We start from the raw sequence: 18,892 nt of genomic DNA, 5'->3' as shown, positions 1-18,892 counted from the left end.
TTAAAACAAGGGTCACCTTCCTTATTTGCAATGATATATTCCTCATATCTGTCTAAAGCCTCCTCAGAGGTGTCTCTAGAATCTGCATCTCTACCAAAAGTCTCCTCAGAGCACTCTAGGTCTTCTCTATTAAGCTCCTCACAATTCTTTCTTTTTTTTTTTTTTTTTTTTTTACATAGGCAGGGACTGGGAATTGAACCTTGGTCTCTGGCATGGCAGACGAGAACTCTGCCTACTGAGCCACCATGGCCTGCCCTCACAATTCTTCTAAAATCTTCCCCTTATCCATTTAAAAATTCATTTCAAAATATTTGGTATTTGCAAACTACAGCAGGACACCACTTCTCCAGTACCAAAATCTGTTTTAGTTTGTAAAAGCTGTCAGAATGTAGTATATAACAGAAATGGAATACCTGTAAAAAAAGGGGGGGGGGCGATTTATTAAGTTGCAAGTTTATAGTTCTAAGGTCATGAAAATGTCCTAATTAAGGCAAAGCTATAAAATGTCCAAACTAAGGCATCCAGGGAACAATATCTTGGTTCAAGAAGGCCGATGATACTCAGGGTTTCCCTCTCAGCTAGAAAGGCACATGGGGACTTCTTCTAGCTTTCTTACCAGGCTTCTTCAATGGATTTCCTGGGAACATTTTCTTTATGTATCTCCAAAGGCCTCTGGTTAGGTGGGCTGTGTTGGTTCTGTTGGCGCTAAAGATTTTTCCAAAATGGTTCCCTCTTAAAGGGCTCCAGTATGTAACCCCATCTTGAATGGGTGGAGACACATCTCCATGGAAACCATCTAATCAAAAATTACCACCCACAATTGGGTGGTTCACATCTCCATGGAAACAATAAAAAAGATCCCACTCAGCAATATTGAATAAGAATTAAAGGACATGGCTTTTCTGGGTTACATAATAGCTTCAAACTGGCACAGGTTTGAAGTGGAAACTTTGATTGGATTGTTTCCATGGAGATATGACATACCCTATTTTGGGTATGACCTTTTGATTAGATGGAGATATGGCTCTGCCCATTCAATGTGGCTTTTGATTAATTTTCTGAAGTCCTTTAAAAGAGGAAATACTTTGGAGACAGCCAACCTACCACAGACACGGCTATTTGGAGATGCTTGGAGTGCTGACAGAGCAGAAGCCTAGACAGATACTTCTTAAGTTGAGTTATCTTTCAATGGATGTCTTAGTTTGGACATTTTTAAGGCCTTAGAACTGTACACTAGCAGCTTAATAAATTCCCTTTTTAAAATTTGTTCAATATCTGGTATATTGCATCCCAACAGCACTTAGCAAACTAATACAGCATCTAATCAAGTCATCGATTTAAAATGGGTCTGAATGATGCTCACCCTCAAAGGCAAGCATCTTTTTGAGTCTTTTCAGAGGAAGATTGGAACCCAAGCTATTATTTTTATTTTTTAAAAGAAATTTCTTAGAGAAACATACAATGCTTACAGACATAAATTTCTGTATCCAGGCAATATTGCTTTGAAGTAAGGAGCAGATTATTGACATTTTATAGCTGTGGTTCCAAAAACACCAAAAGAAAAGCCAGCTGTAGAAGCACAAATATCCCACAGACCATGGTGCTTCGAAAATTGGGGTAATTACTGAAATCAGTTCTGGCTTGCAAAAAACATACAAGCTGAACACACACTGTTAAATTGAATTCTGCTCACCTGTGGTTTACCATGCTGTTTTTCTTTAAGTGTTCGTATTTTGTAAAGGCCAAGTGGAATTTCTAATAGATCATTAATGAGAAGTGCTAGCAGCAATAATGGGATTGCTAACCTATCGCAGTTCTTAAAATATATATTTTATGTAACTGAAATTCATCAAATGGAATAAAAACTACTAAATATATTCCAGAAAATGACATTTATTGATATCATGTATATAGACCTACTTTTTTTAAAGCTTTTAACACTTATACAATTAAATTCATTTATGATGTGACTGTTACTAATTCAGTTTCATATCTATTTGAATAATCCCACATATCTCTGAAAATTATCTGTTCATTTGCTCTTCCCCACCTGATCCACACATGATTCATGAATCAGGTAGTTGACTTTTCAGGATACAAAGTTCCTATAGTTATAAGGATTGTAGTTATAAGTTCTGTGGTATGAATGAGGTCCTCAGCATGAGAAAGGAGTGGCCCATAGCATGCTGGCTTCATGCCCTTTAAACAGGAGACGACACCCATACAATGCTACTAGACTTAGAAATTACTGGCAATTTGATATGAAACCATGAATAAGATTTAAAAATTCTCTTTGGATTTTTCTCCACCACAACTTCTTTTTCTTCTTCATTATCTATAAAACTAAAGCAGCTCTACCCCCTCTGCTTGGATTATTTGCATAAGCATAGCTGGAACTCTTTCTGTACCAAAGGAAAATGCAGGGGTTAGAGAATTGGTTAAGAGTGATAAATGAGTATAATTACTGATGCAATACTGACCATATTCGTTTGGATAGTCAATGTGGTTTCCAACATGCCGAGAGAGAATCTCACATGCTTTTGTGATTAGATTGTGGGCTATACTCAATGTAGCCTGAAGATTTCTTTCCCAGAAAAAGTGATGTGCCATGGAAACAAAATAATTTCATGTGGAGAAGGCTACATTTGCTAGAACATTAAATTGGGTAGATGTACCTGGAGGCGCAACAAGGATAACATTATAAAATTAAAAAAATAATTTTACTTGAAATTATAGCATGGAGAATATATGCTGTTGATTATTTTATATAGTTATTGGTGCTGTTTTTGAAATGATTACTCTTCAGAATCTTAATTGCTACCCTCCTCTGATGGCCTGCTGGAACTGATTACATAAAAATAAAATTTAATCTTCTTCTAAGTCACATATCTTACAAACGCAATTTAACTTCGAGCAATCTCATTTTAAATGAAAGGATTTTAGCAGAAAGGAAGGTGATTTAAAAGCAAGTGCAATGACTTCCCTTTTCCTTAGGCCTCATCAAATAAAAGATATATAAAACCTAAATACCCTACTTTTCAACTTTTCTCTTTTCCTTCACATTCAAACAATGTTCTCATACAACAGCCTTTGGATTTGCTCCCTACATGCTGCTATTAAAAACACCCCACTATAATTTTGCTGAGTTGCCTTTACTTTTTCTTTTTTCTTTTCTTTTTATTTTTGGCATAGGCAGGCACCAGAAATTGAACCCGGGTCTCTAGCATGGCAGGCAGAACTCTGCCACTGCGCTACCATTGCCCAACTGAATTGCCTTTACTTTTAACATAGATGCTTGAAATGTTCATCTTATTTTACTCAGATGTAATATTTAACATTTCCTTTAGATGTATATATAATCATATGTGTGTATATTTAAATATGTGTTTGTGCACTGAATATATATGTGTGTGTGTGTGTGAAGGATAATATAGTATTGTGTATGTGTGCTTGTGTATGTATGTATGTTGATGGAAATACCTTATAGGAATTCTGGCTGTGGTGTGCAGGTTAATGTTTAACTACCAGATCTCTGGGGGAAAAGCCCTAATTCATACCATTTGCTGATTTCTGTGGTGTAAATACTTCTACCTTGGCCAATGTCTAGTTACCGTCATGATATCATATGCGGAGTTGAAACAAAGCGCTCAGTAGCACAGAATTCTATGGCATTTCCACCTTAAAGAAATGGCATGCAAAGAACTTCAAGAGCACAGATAATGGTAAAATGTAGCAAAACAAGTAAGAAGTGCTGTGTTTTGAGTATTTATTAGCTTTTTAGTCAAAACTGGATCTAGTGGATTTTCAAATATTGAGCTGATTTATTAATTGAAAGAATTGAATCTCTTATAATTTCTTCATAAAAATCATTTTTTAATAGGAAATAAATTTCTGGGAAGATGAGGTAGAGTGTCCAATAATCTAGGTCTGATATCATGAGGGACTGAATATAAGTGGTGATAGTGACACTGCAGGGGGAGAATAGGATGCAAGATATTTTGTAAAAGCTGCAACAAAGGATTCAGGGACTGATTGCATAAAGGGAGAGAGGACGTGAAGTAGCATTAGATTTAATGCAGTAAATGCATTATACCAACAGAATGACCAGAGAAGTTTGTTGCTGGCTTGCTGTTTAAGTGCTAAAGCGAGGATCTTTGTTTTTAATAAAGTATATTTACTTGTGCAATTGTATGGTTAATTTTAGGGCTGTATTAAACAACTGGCTCACAAAACTCCTGAAAAGTTCACCATAGGTTTAGGTGGGCCATATGTTCTGGCTCCAGGACATATATAGAATGTCTAATTAGAGGGGTGAGCCCGCAATTGAGCTTTGGGTTTTGATGGCCAGGACATAGTTTTGGTTTCTAAACCATTAAAATTCATTAAAAGGCAATTGAAAGAACTTCCTTTATCCTTGCAAATTTCCATCTATCAGTTTAGCATCTAGTAAGTTCAGGATGTTTTTGTGTGTACTCTGGAATGGTGCAGGTCTCACAAGACTCAGTATTTTGAGAGAACACAGACATTTAAACCCATTAGAAAAACGGCTGTCTTAGAGAAAAGGAATTCACTGCCTCTGCATTGCGTGTATTTTGAAGCCCAGCTTCCTGCATTCACATCCTCGTTGATCCATCTATTTATCTATCTACCATCTATTTATCTATCTACCATCTAGCCATGTATCTTGCTTTATGAAAGTAATTTAAGCTCTCTGTATCTCTGTTTTCTCATCTGTAAAATGTGCAAAATAATAGTCCTTACTTTCTGAGGTTGTATGGCATGTCTGGGATGTTTAAATGCTTGATCAAATCTAGTTATCATTCTCATCTGACATTTGTGAGGTTTTACCCTTTGGCAAAGTATTCTTCTTTCCAAACGCTTCCCACACACAGGGTTCTCCTGGGCCACACAAAACAACCCAAAATATGCTGAGCAGTCCTCAGAACTACATGCATTTAATTTACTGTCTGTATCATCTTTCCTACCTGTTCCTGAGGTGATGGAAGCAGTGTTCCCTTACCAGAGACTCACATTAGAGAAACATACATTGCAAGTCATTCTTTCAAACTGAATTCTGCACAGCCTCCATCACAACTCTCACAATGACTTTCTCATTTCCCTATTTCAATGCAACCACTCAGATTCTTTAATGTGTCTTTTTTAACTTCCGCATTGTGGCTAGTGTTTCCTATGGATAAAGCATGTACTCTGCCTCCTCATTCTCCTTTCCAGAATTCCCTTTATTTCTAACCAAGATCAACCATTCACACCTTTTTAAATAAATTGCCTATTTTCTGATTTTTCCTGTTAAAGAGACATCAATTTTATTATGTATTTTAAAACAATGTTACTGGTTTCATGGCAAAGAGAGTAGTGCAGTGTTAAAAACCGAGCTCCGCTTCTAATATGAATATTCCTGGGGGTTCAGAGATTTCATAGCAGCCCTCATTTTAATAATTCAGTTTTCAATCACCAAAACCAATGAGAACGTTTATGAACAAATTTTTAAATCCCCAGTGTTAGTGCTCATTTCTTTTATGCTGTATTTCTAAAGTCATTCAGAGGACATTTTATTTAAATTTTCAAACAAATGCTTGAAAAGGTCTCCTTTCCCTTCATCAAATGCTTACATGCTGAACAAAGGTATCAGGTAATTGGACTCTCTTCAATCCTGCAGTTTTAAAATAATAAGAAAAAATAGCTAGTTAACCTTTCTTGTTTCCTTTATTGTTTTTCACTTTTAGCTGGGGGTAGCAAGTTGTGGTTGGACGTTATCTCTGCTATCAGTATCAGCTACTGTCAGTGTTCATTTGTATGTGTGTGTGTCCCTTCATGGGAATTAAAGAGCGCATGTCTGACAACAATCCCAATCCATAGTCTTCTGTGCTAACTAAGGTATTGCTCACTAAGCATGATTAAAAATATACATTTCATAAAAGGATGCAGAGCCCCTAACTGGATTTCACATGCAGAAAGGAAAATGCACGATGCTTTCATTTTCTTCATGACAATAGGTAAGCACATGAGAAAGCATTTTGGAGGATTAGGGTCAAAGAAATTTGGACTCCTTCTTATCTTTCTAAATGGAATGGGTTGGTGTCAGATGTTTTAGAAAGTCAATTTAGTCTTGCCTTCATTTTCACCTTTGGTACTACTTGTCTGATTTTATCAGTCAACAGCTGGTAGCACATTTTCCTAATCTATGCACTGAATTTTATTTCTTTGATAATGAGAAGGAAGCATCCAGATATATTACTATGTGGAAGTGCCCATAGTACACAGTACAACTAGCAGTTCATAGGAGCTTTAAATTTGGGAGAGTTAAGCCCTTGTAACACTTTCTGTAGGTCAATATTAGCCTTCTATTTTGTTTAGGCATTGTGGGAGAGAGCCTCTGACATGGTCTCCAATGATCCCCATCTCTTGATATTCATTGTCCATTGAATATGGTCTGTACCTAATGGCTGATTTCTAGCTAATAATAATATGGCAACAGTAATGGGATATCACATTTAATATGAAGTTACAAAAACTGTGTTGGGTTACCATCTCCCACTCTGGCTCAGTTGCTTCGTGAGGTGGTCTTTGGAAAGACCCACATTGCAGGGAACTGATGTTTCTAGCTAACAGCCAGTGAGCCTGCCAGCCAGGAAAGAAATGAGTGAGCTCCAAAGCAAATTCTCCCCTGGTTAAGTCCAGCTTACACCTTGATGGCAGTGTTGTTAAGACAGACTGAGTCAGAGGCATCCACTTCATGCATGCCCCAATTCCTGATCCACAGAGATTGTGAGATAATAAATCTTTTTTGCTTAAATCTGCTAAGTTTTGACGTATTTGTTACTCCACGATAGGAAATAATACAGGTAGATTTCTCTGCTTTTCTAATAAATCTCCTATCAATTTATAATTTTATCAAATTTCATTCTGATCTGTCAATGACTATACATAGACCACTGATTTAGGGAAAAGAAGCAACATTTCACTTTTTTACTCTTTTATTTCCTATTTATGTTCCAAATAATATAATCTTTAAATATATAAAAGACTGGGGATTTTAGCCTAGTTCCCAGTCTTTAGACTGGTTTCTTTTAATGGATAAGGATCTGATAAGAGAAAATATTTCTTTTAAATGAATAGACAAGTATAGATCTCTGCTTAAATGATTACTTTTTTTTTCATTACAGAAAATAATCAGCAATAGCGTCAATTAATTTGTCATACTGGCATTTCTTCATTAAAGAAAGAATTTTCAATTATAATTTCATGCAATAATAAACAGGAATCTTAATAGAAAAAGAAGTGAGAAATGAAAAAGAATAGTAGAGAGATTCTAAGTCATGCCGCGGAGTACTTTCCACTCAATGATTGACAAATTTATGGAAAAGACATGATTGGATTTTTATTGGGAGATGTAGTTTCTAGAAGGTTTTAGAAAGCTGAAGATACTACATTTTGATTGATTCTCCCTAATTCTGCCCAGACAGGATGAAGTGTAAGCTCTCCATATCAGTGACTATATGTTAAAAATGGGCAGTTTGAAGCATACATGGAATTAATTGGACTCGTCTGACTATTTGATGTGAAAATCCAAAAAATGCTTATCTGTTGATGTTTATTATGGGGTGATTATATTCACTGTTTCTAGGTTTCTTTCTGAATTTAAAACCATAGTAAACAGACTCTAGTTCCTATCAACTACTCTTAGTTAATGGAGATTCCTGGCAAGAAAATACTGTCAAATGAAACACAGGTAACAGAGTACAACGGCCCCTCAGGAGCCCTGGGGTGGAACTATTAGATGCTCTTTATTCTTCCAAGTTCTAATTTAGAAGTTCCTCCTGTGGGGGTACTGCTGGGCTATAGGACAGGGAAAGTACTTTGCTAGATATTTCCTGGAAATAAAGGAGCGGGGTAAAGAGAGGTTCAGGGGCAGAGCTATTAAAAAGAAATATATTTTCATGCTTATCTCTGTTCCTCAGAAGAATTCCTCAACATCTTTCCAGGGGGAGGATAATAACATTCTTCTAAAATGGAATTGTTAAAAAAACTTTGAACACATTGTGCATTGCAAAATATATCTTGGCTGGACAAGTGTTTATTTAAAAAAGTGTTTATTTTATAATATTAACAGTCCCTCTTATGATCAAGACTCTTTACCTATAAACTGATGCCAATTTCTCTTTTGTTGATTTTGATTGTTTTATATACATATACATATATATATATATATATATATATATGATGCTCTTTATTATGAACATACTGACTCTGAGATGTCTGGAATCATTGTAGAAGATCAATACCTGTCTATTTATCTCTCTATAGTCTATCCAGCTATAAACTTTTTTTAACCTTGAAAATATACTATTAGACCTGGAATTGATTCTGATGACTTACTAATTTTTTAGATCATTTTAGCATTATTTTCTAAGGTTTTCCAATGGCTTCTTTAAAAACAATAAAATTGATTTTTTAAATATGTTTTCAACTATATGATGAGTTCTCCAGAAAGTTCAGAATTATGGAAAAAGAATTTTGGCAGAACAACAATTATAATGAAACTAGATTTAATAATAAATTCCTCAGAATATTCAGTGTACTCAAAATAAGAATTCTTTCAAATTCAGGGCATAGCTTATCTTGGCAATGTAAAGTCTGAATAAATTACAAGAATATATACTTAAAATAATGTTATGGAAAATGAAGAAAACATGAAAATAATACAATTTTTATCTGATTCATGATTGTATGTCATCTACCAACTTTACTCCCCAGCCCTCCTCAATCATGTTCTTAATTCATAACCATTGGCACAGTTTGCATTTTACATTGGATTTGAATGTCAAAATGAACTTTGCTTTAAATTGGTCTATTTTTTAATCTGAGGCCCTTTATCTCTTAAATGAATAGCTGTGATTGCAAATTCAATTGATATAAAAAAAAATCTAGTACATGGAAAAAAGACATAGGAAACAGCCAGGACATTTGGTAACAAATTATTGGCTATATCGTGTTTAAAAAGAACAACTACTCAGTACCTTGAAGGAAATTGCTCGATGGACAATACACCTCCACAGGGATAAAAAGCACAATCTATAAACTGGAAGAAAAATCTGCAATTTTGGAAAAATGTGAGAGAAATAACATTATTTGGAAGAAACTCTTAAAGTTAACCTGTTCCAATTTGTTGGGTTTTACTTTGTTACAGAAAATCTTGTTATAGTTTCAACATAGGACTCTCCATCTAGAGGTATAAATTATTTAGCTAGATCAGCCGATGAAAATGTTGTTTTGCCAAGTATTAGGGATTGAACCATGTACCTTTTAAACACATGTTCATATCCTAACCCCTGGTCCTGGGGGTGTGAATTAATTTGTAAGTAGGACCTTTGAAATGGTTATTATTAGTTAAGGTGTAGACTCATTTGTGACTAGGATCTTCAAAGATTCCATTTATATAAGACCAGATTGAATCAGGGTGCATCTTAGATCACATGCCTGAATTCCTTAAAAAAAAAGCAAAGGAAGTTAGAGAACTGGAAGTCAGAAGTTGGAGAAGCTAGAGAGAGAGATTTCCATTAACAGAGGCTTGCTGGAATGCTCCCAACTCAGGAGAAGGCAAGCCCTGCAATTTCTTAAAGTTGACTTCTAGTCTCCAAAACCTGTAAAAATATATTCTTATTGTTTAAGTTAAACCAGTATGGGGGATTTGCCATAGAAGTCTTGGAAAACTAAGATATCATATAAGTTATGCAATTCTGATGTAAAGAAAGGTATAACAATCTTGAGATGGGATTATGGTATTTAAAATAAATTACTGGTTGTGATCATTAATTTTACATGTCAGATTGGCTACTTGCAGTGTCCTGTTGTTTAGTCAAACACTGGCTTACTTGTTATTGGGTAGGTGTTTCATAGATGGGATTTTCATTTACAATCAAGAAAGGAGATTGGCCTCAGGATGGTAGTTCAGAGGTCAGAAGAATTTTTGCTTTAACTACAGCATTGGCTTTTGCCAGAATTTCCAGCTGGCCATCTTCCTCTGGAGAATTTGGTCTAAAGACCTCAGCATCACACTAATTGGAATTCCAGGGCTGTGGTTTACCTTACAGAGTTTAGACTCACCAGCCTCTATGGTTGTAGGAGTCATTTACTCATAATAAATCTTTTTTATATATGCTGCTGACTCTGATTGTCTGGAGAATCCTAACCAATAAATTTGGTACCAGGAGTGGTTCTTGAAAAATAAAATCTTAAGGATAAATTCTCAGAAGTGATTCAGGGATTTTGGCATTGCTTCTTTTACCTGACTAGATTTAAAGGCACTAATGACTCTATCTGCAATGATAAAGTAGACATTGATAGTCCACGGGGTGATACGGCAATAGAGATATGCAATGTACCATCATGGGATACTCTTACTCAAATACCTATAAGAGGGAAGGTTCTGGATGAACATGCATTTGATACCTGAGAACATTCTCAAATTAATGAGTATAATGAAATCAGTTGTTTTTTCCTAAATATGCTGGGCAAAGTGGTAAAAGAAGAGAATGAGCTCGGGACTTTGAATTCCCAGAACATGCCCATATAAGTGTCATGAAAGTTTCTGTGTGTGCCAATGGTTTGGCTGGATGGTCAGGGACTTGGAAGGAATGTGATTGAAAAACTGGTGACAAGGAAGTCTGGAGAGAGACATGTGGATAGACCTTTCTTAATGGACAGAATTAAAAAGCATGAAAATAGTGTATCCCATGTGAATGCTCACTAGAGGGTGACCTCTGCAGACTTAAAAAACAAAAAACAACCATGCAGGGGACTTCTGGAGAAGATGGTGGCTTAAAAAGGTGCGCAAGTCTTAGTTCCTCCTCCAGAACAACTACTAAATAACTAGAAACAGTACAGAACAGCTCCCAGAGCCACGACAGAGACCGGACCCACAGTGTACCCCAGTCTGGACTGGCTGGACCGGCTGCGAGACTCCGCTGCAGTGAGGTCCCCGAGCGGCGCGTGCTTCCCCGGGCCGCGGCGGCTGGTGGCCGGCGGCCAGCACCCCTCCCCCACGCACAGCTTCCTGGGTCGGCTGGGAGCCTCGGATCACCCCAAGCCGCGGTGGCCAGCGCCCCTCCCCCACAGGTGACTTCCCGGAGGGAAAGGAAAGAGTCTCCAACAGTAGTAGAGACTGAGTCCAACCTAACACCAATAGTGGCATTAATGAACAACTTCTGACTACTAAAAATAGGCCCTCAGCTCAGGCAAAACTGATCAAGGAGGAAGTCGCCTATTGGGCTAACTGAAAAAGATGAAAGGGGGCGAAACAGAGCCTTCTGCAGCTGTTTCTACAGAGGCTTGGTTGCCTCTGGGCTCAGCACTAGGATTATACAGGTTGCAACTGCCCCGAACGCAGAAACAGGCTGCTTTCAGGGCTCTCTACCACCTGAACCTTCCCTGCGGGAGGGGTGAAACGCAACTCAGGTGGAATCCCTTGCTCAAGAAATTCAGATCCCAGGACTTTACAATTTGAAGCCATTAAAACCAGCCCACAACTTTTCCTCTGTCTCCACCACACACCCAGCAGTGAGAGTCTTCCAAAGTTAAAGGAGCCACAACATCTTTTGCTGGTGGGACCCGCAGACAGACAAGCACCACATACTGGGCAGGATAAGAAAAATAGAGCCCAGAGACTTCACAGGAAAGTCTTTCAACCTGCTGGGTCCCACACTCAGGGAAATCTGATTAAATGCCCAGACACCAGCAAAAAATAACAAATCACACCCGGAAAATTGAAGATATGGCCCAGTCAAAGGAACAAACCAATAGCTCAAATGAGATACAGGAGCTGAGACAACTAATTCTGAATATATGAACAGAAATGGAAAACCTCTTCAAAAACCAAATCAATAAATTGAGGGAGGACATGAAGAAGGCAAGGGATGAACAAAAAGAAGAGATGGAAAGTCTGAAAAAACAAATCACAGAACTTATGGGAATGAAAGATACAGTAGAAGAGATGAAAAAAACAATGGAAACCTACAATGGTAGATTTCAAGAGACAGAGGTTAGAATTAGTGAACTGGAGGATGGAACATCTGGAATCCAAAAAGAAACAGAAACTATAGGTAAAAGAATGGAAAAATTTGAGCAGGGGCTCAGGGAATTGAATGATAATATGAAGCGCACAAATATATGTGTTGTGGGTGTCCCAGAAGGAGAAGAGAAGGGAAAAGGAGGAGAAAAACTAATGGAAGAAATTATCACTGAAAATTTCCCAACTCTTATGAAAGACCTAAAATTACAGATCCAAGAAGTGCAGCGCACCCCAAAGAGAATAGATCCAAATAGGCGTTCTCCAAGACACTTACTAGTTAGAATGTCAGAGGTCAAAGAGAAAGAGAGGATCTTGAAAGCAGCAAGAGAAAAGCAATCCATCACATACAAGGGAAACCCAATAAGACTATGTGTAGATTTCTCAGCAGAAACCATGGAGGCAAGAAGACAGTGGGATGATACATTTAAATTACTAAAAGAGAAAAACTGCCAACCAAGACTTCTATATCCAGCAAAATTGTCCTTCAAAAATGAGGAAGAAATTAAAACATTCTCAGACAAAAAGTCACTGAGAGAATTTGTGACCAAGAGACCAGCTCTGCAAGAAATACTAAAGGGAGCACTAGAGTCAGATATGAAAAGACAGAAGAGAGAGGTATGGAGAAGAGTGTAGAAAGAAGGAAAATCAGATATGATATATATAATACAAAAGGCAAAATGGTAGAGGAAAGTATTATCCAAACAGTAATAACACTGAATGTTAATGGACTGAATTCCCCAATCAAAAGACGTAGACTGGCAGAATGGATTAAAAAACAGGATCCTTCTATATGCTGTCTACAGGAAACACATCTTAGACCCAAAGATAAACATAGGTTGAAAGTAAAAGGTGGGGAAAAGAGATTTAATGCAAATAACAACCAGAAAAGAGCATGAGTAGCTATACTAATATCCAACAAATTAGACTTCAAATGTAAAACAGTTAAAAGAGACAAAGAAGGATACTATCTACTAATAAAAGGAACAGTTACACAAGAAGACATAACAATCATAAATATTTATGCACCGAATCAGAATGCCCCAAAATACGTGAGGAATACACTGCAATCACTGAAAAGGGAAATAGACACATCTACCATAATAGTTGGAGACTTCAATTCCCCACTCTCATCAATGGACAGAACATCTAGACAGAGGATCAATAAAGAAATAGAGAATTTGAATATTACAATAAATGAGCTAGACTTAACAGACATTTATAGGACATTACACCCCACAACAGCAGGATACACCTTTTTCTCAAGTGCTTATGTATCATTCTCAAAGATAGACCATATGCTGGGTCACAAAGCAAGTCTTAACAAATTTAAAAAGATTGAAATCATACACAACACTTTCTCGGATCATAAAGGAATGAAGTTGGAAATCAATAATAAGCAGAGTGCCAGAAAATTCACAAATATGTGGAGGCTCAACAACACACTCTTAAACAACCAGTGGGTCAAGGAAGAAATTACAAGAGAAATTAGCAAATACCTCGAGGCAAATGAAAATGAAAACACAACATATCAAAACCTATGGGACACAGCAAAGGTAGTGCTAAGAGGGAAATTTATTGCCCTAAATTCCTTTATCAGAAAAGAAGAAAGGGCAAAAATTCGGGAATTAGCTGTCCACTTGCAAGAACTGGAGAAAGAACAGCAAACTAACCCCAAAGCAAGCAAAAGGAAAGAAATAACAAAGATTAGAGCAGAAATAAATGAAAAAAAAAAACAAAAACAACCATGCAAACAAAACAAAACAAAACAAGAACAAACAATCAAACAAATTCAACAAATGGTGCTCCAGTAATGGGATACTCACATGGAAAAAGAATGAAATGTGACCCCTGCCATACAGCATATAAAAAAAAAAAAAAGTGAATCAGATAACCATTCTGGAGATACCAGTTGGCCTGTTTTCCCAGCCGTTTCTTCATTGCTGAACGGGCTCAGGATAAAGTGAACATGGCAGTAGGGATGGTTAGGCACGGACTCAGCAATATGTGCTGCTCACCAAGGCTGACCTGGCTACAGCCACTCTTGAATGCCCCATATGCCATCAGCAGGGGCCAATACTCATTCCCAAATATGGCAGTATTCCCCTAGGTGATCAGCCAGTTAGCTACTTGGTAGCAGACGGATTACACTGAACTGCTTTCATCGCGTTTGGAGCAGAATTTTTTTAATTGAATAGATGATCTGGTTGTGGATTTGTCTTCTTTGTACACAGTGCTTCTGCCAAAACTACCATCCATGGATTTACAGAATTCCTTGTCTATTGTTTTCATTTCCTTGTCTGCTTAAGCATATACCATGCAATGGTTTGTTAAACCATGAGAGTATATTTACCCAAGGTTTTGAGGCTACGAGAAAGTTCAAATTACGGCATCAACAGGGGATGCTTTCTCCCCAGACTGTGGCATTCTGGTTCTGACTGCCAGTGATTCTTGGCCCTTAGCTTATCGCATGACAATGTGCATGGCAGGGTCTCCAGGTCTCTCCGTTCCTTACTGGATTTCATTGATGTTCAGCTTCTTTCTGCTCCCTCTGGCTTTCTATCTCTGTGTCTGGATTTCATTCCACTTTTCAAAGAGTCCAGCAATACAATTAAGACCCATAGTGATTGAGGTAGGCCACACCTTAACTGAAGTAATTTCATCAAAAGGTCCTACACCCACGGGAATGGATTAGGTTCAAGGACATGTCTTTCAAAGTGCCATATCCACCATCAGGGTATTCCACACAACATCGCTTCTAATCTTGCGACTCATTTCACAGCAAGTGCAGTGTAGGATTGGACCCATACTCATGAAACTTACTGATCACACCGTGTTCCCCATAATGCTGGAGCAACTTTGTAGACAGAGTGGCTAAATGGTCAGTTACAACACCAACTGGGTGGCAATACCTTGAAGGCCTGGGGCAGTGTTCTCCACCTTCTACTCTATGGAGCCAGTCAGCTGAGGTGCTGCTGAGAGTAAAAAGAATATGTTACAACCTCGTGACTGGTTGTAGAAATAACTACTACATCCTTCATGTGTACTTCTTTCTAATTTTGTTATGACTATATTTGTATACATATAAAGAAAATAGCTTTGCTTCCTTACCTTTCTTAGCCCTTTATTGTATATCATAAGTTGTTTTAACTTGACATCATAGCATTATATGTATCATTTTAGGCAGAAGTATGACTATGTTATTGTTTTTATTTGCCTTTAAGTATGGTTTAAGGACAGGGGTATGGATGCCAAGTTGATCAGAGATGGATTGTGATGCATAATTTTATGTGTCTATTTGGCTGGATTATGGGATCAGTTGTTTGGTCAAACACTATGATGATGGTACTATGATGGTATTTCATAGATGGGATTGGCATCTACAATCAATTGATTTTATGTACAACCAATAAAGATGATTGCCTAAGCAGTGCAGATAATCTTATCCAATCAGTTGTGGGTATTTAAAGTGAGAACTGAGGATCTCAAAGGTCAGAAGAATTTCTGAATCAACTTCAACATTGGCTCTTGCTAGAATTTCCATCTAACCAGAGCTTTCCCTTGGGAATTTAGAAGAAGGACTTCAGCCTCCCTTTATTGGAGTTTCCAGCTAGATCGTGCCTACGCATTTCAGTAAGGAGTTCAGTCTTGCCAGCCCCCAATGCTCATGTGAGCTATTTCCTAATAATAAATCTCTTTATACATACACACATACACACACATACAAATACATACCATATATCCTGTAGATTCTGTTTTCCAGGGAACCATGAGTAATACACTGTTTTAAAGAAATGAACTTGGGAAAGCTCTTGAACATGTCGGTGAATAAAATCAGCAACTAATTGCACTAAAGTTATTAACACCCCATTATGACAGACCAAATCATTTTAATAATGTTAATAAGGTGATTAAATAAAGATTTATGGTTATGCCAAACTCATGTATTTTAAGGATGCATCCAAATGGAACTTTTGATATATCAAGTTCATATGGAGATATCTTACCCTTCACAGTTCCTTATCAATAATCAATATAGAGTTTTGTAGCATCAAATCATATATTTAAAATTTAGAAATAGTAGTAGATCAGTACTGAGGGGTGTATATGTCTTGGTTATGTGTAATAGTATCCTAAGTAAATTAGAAAAAATGAACTTCAAGAACAAATATTTCACTGATCAAATCAGATAAATTAACAGAAGTTTTATGATAGAGTTAGAGCAGTGGTACGCACAGAGGTAATAGGGTTGGTTGATTTGGGGTGGATGTAGGAAATTGAAAAAATATGTATTAAACATCTACTTGTTTCAGGTATTATCTATTTTTTATTATAGTAACGAGTGATAGATGTGATATTCATGTTACAGCTGAGCAAACTCTGAATAAGAGATGTTTCGTCGCCAAGGCCACACAGCTCATTAATTCTAGGTTTACTTACTTGTAATATCTTTGACGAAATCCTTCTATGATGCCCATTTGGGAAATTCACAGAACATTGCAATTTATCCAAACCCATATGTTTGGATGACCTCTGCTCTTCAAACCACACCTGATATTTTCCTACGTGCAAAGCCACAGTGATATGTGAAGTTCTATAACGTGTTTAGTTAACGGGAAAGTGTCAGAAATCTAAGCTATGAGGTAATAATGGGTTTGGAACTAAAATGAAGCCTGTAATTTAACTTTCTAGGTTATAAATAAAAACTTTAAATATCAATACAAGGCTCTTGAACTTTGTAAGGTATACAATGGAAGCCATCAAAGGTTTTGATTAGAAGAGTAACCAAATGAAAATGGTTCTTTAGATCTGTGAATTTCCTCAGTTTGTTCTAGAAAGAACACATTCCCTAACATGACATTATTTTCAATATGATGATGACACATTATATTATATATTAGATGAAACGTTATAGTTTTAATTTATAAATAAATATAATTTAATTTAGAATTAAAATGGAAGATACTCCATTAACAATTATTGCTTTCCCATCACATTTCTGTACCATTATTTTCTTATAAAACTAAATTCTAAAATTTCTCTTTAATGACTAATGTAAAATTCTCCTTATAATGGACAGTTATCAGTCTCAAAGGGAGAAATTAGAAGAATGTACATGAAAAATATTTATAAAAAAGGTACAGACTTTTGGTCCAATGTATTAGGAAACGTATCATGGCATCAGTTTTAATGTGGAAGGAAACTTGGAATTTTTTTTTAACAGTCATTAAATAGATACTTATGTGATGACTTCTGCATGACAGAAGTTCTTAGAGGTTCTGGGGTTACTTACAGTAGTGAAGTCCTTGCCTTCAGGGAGATTTTATTTCAGTGGGAGGGAGACATGCCATAAACAACTAAAGAAATACACACCATCCAAATACGTGTAATAAAATGGATAAATGGAATAGTGAGTCTCAGAGGGATGTGGCAGTTCCACTGCCAGTAGTAAACATCTTGGTGCAAGGAGGTGGGCTTGTTACGTTCTCTGCAGACCAGCATCTCAGATCAAGGAAGAGCCAGTGTGAATGAGCTAGACATTCTGTGTGGAGTGTTTAAGGAGCCTGAAGAAACTGATGTGATATAGTGGGGTTTGAGAAAAGGGTGACAGTGACAGCCGATGAGTAACAGTGAGATAGCAGGGGACAGCCAGAACATTTCAAGGAGTCTTGAAAGCCATTATGTGAATTTTGGCATTTACTCTGACTTAAAAAGGAAATCATTAAAGAATTTTATATGTGTGGCATGACTTCACTTACATTTTTAAAGTATCATCGTGGGTGCTGAGTACAAGGAAAGGGCAGAGGCAGGGAAACCAATTAGTAAGCTGGGACCATTTGGGCTAATCCAGGTAAATGATTGTGATGACTTGGAGTTTGTTATTAGCAGCTGGAATTCTGAGAGTAGTAAAATTCTGGGTATGTTTTGAAGCTCAAGCTAACCGAATTTACTGATGGTTCGGATGTATATGAAAAAAAAAACTTCTACTTGGAAATGTAGAAAACTCCAAGTTATATGGAGTGATAAGGGAGAGAGGATGGTTTATGCATGATAAGTTTGAGGTGAATATTAAATAGCCAAGTATAGATGTTGAGTAGCTAGTTAGACGTGAGAGGCTGCAATTCAGAGGAAGTATCAGAGCTAGAGATATAAAATGGAGAATCCTGAGCATATAAACAATATTTACAGCTACAGCATTGGATGAGATCACCTAAGGAGTAAGTGTAAATAAAAAGGGGAAGGAGGGTGAGGCCAAAGTCCTGGGCTTTCCAACAGTTAGAAGTTAGATTAAAAAAAAACAGCAAAGGAAATGACAACAGTTGAGGATAGAGGAGAATCAAGAGAGATCACTTGGATTCAGTGATCAACTGTCTTGAGAACAAAACCACTGTTGAACTTGACTACAGCTGTTTGTTGGAGTGGTGGCCAAAAAAGGTTTGATTATATTGGGTTAAAAAGTAAATGAAATGTGGATGGACCACAGTGGCTCAGCAGGCAGAGTTCTCACCTGTCATGCTGGAGACAGGTGTTCGATTCCCAGTGCCTGTCCATGCAGAAAAAAAGAAAAAGAAAAGAAAAGTAAATGAAATGGAATTAGCAAAGACAGTATTTTCTAGGAGTTTTGCTGGTGAAAGGGTACAAAGAAATGGAGCACTAACTGGAGCACAATATGGGAACAAAACGTATGTTTAATATGACATATATTAAAATGTCAGGTTAACATGCATATTTTTATTCTGATTGAAATGATCCAGCAGAGACGTAAAATTGATAATATTTCAGAGAGAGGGGAGAAATGTGTAGATA

The 18,892-nt window shown here is 36.9% G+C and overlaps 1 long non-coding RNA gene across 2 annotated transcripts in view; it reads right to left on the bottom strand.

Annotated features, from left to right (window-relative positions):
- LOC143661493 (uncharacterized) overlaps window positions 1–17,941 on the bottom strand; it is a 42,905-nt gene extending 24,964 nt beyond the window's left edge. The window contains exons 1-3 of one of the 2 annotated variants that reach the window (XR_013164635.1): window positions 17,845–17,941; window positions 16,526–16,647; window positions 14,998–15,060 (exon numbers count right to left, since the gene is read on the bottom strand). This is a non-coding gene — a long non-coding RNA (uncharacterized LOC143661493). Of the gene's footprint in view, window positions 1–14,997; window positions 15,061–16,525; window positions 16,695–17,844 lie in introns of those variants that run through there. The other variant, XR_013164634.1, reaches the window with a different exon arrangement.
- Window positions 17,942–18,892: the final 951 nt, after the last annotated feature.

The sequence above is a fragment of the Tamandua tetradactyla genome, chromosome 17 (genome assembly GCF_023851605.1).
Source record: "Tamandua tetradactyla isolate mTamTet1 chromosome 17, mTamTet1.pri, whole genome shotgun sequence".
NCBI lineage: Eukaryota > Metazoa > Chordata > Mammalia > Pilosa > Myrmecophagidae > Tamandua > Tamandua tetradactyla.
Note: the sequence above shows the minus strand (reverse complement) of the source record. Positions and strands in the feature narration are given on the sequence as shown.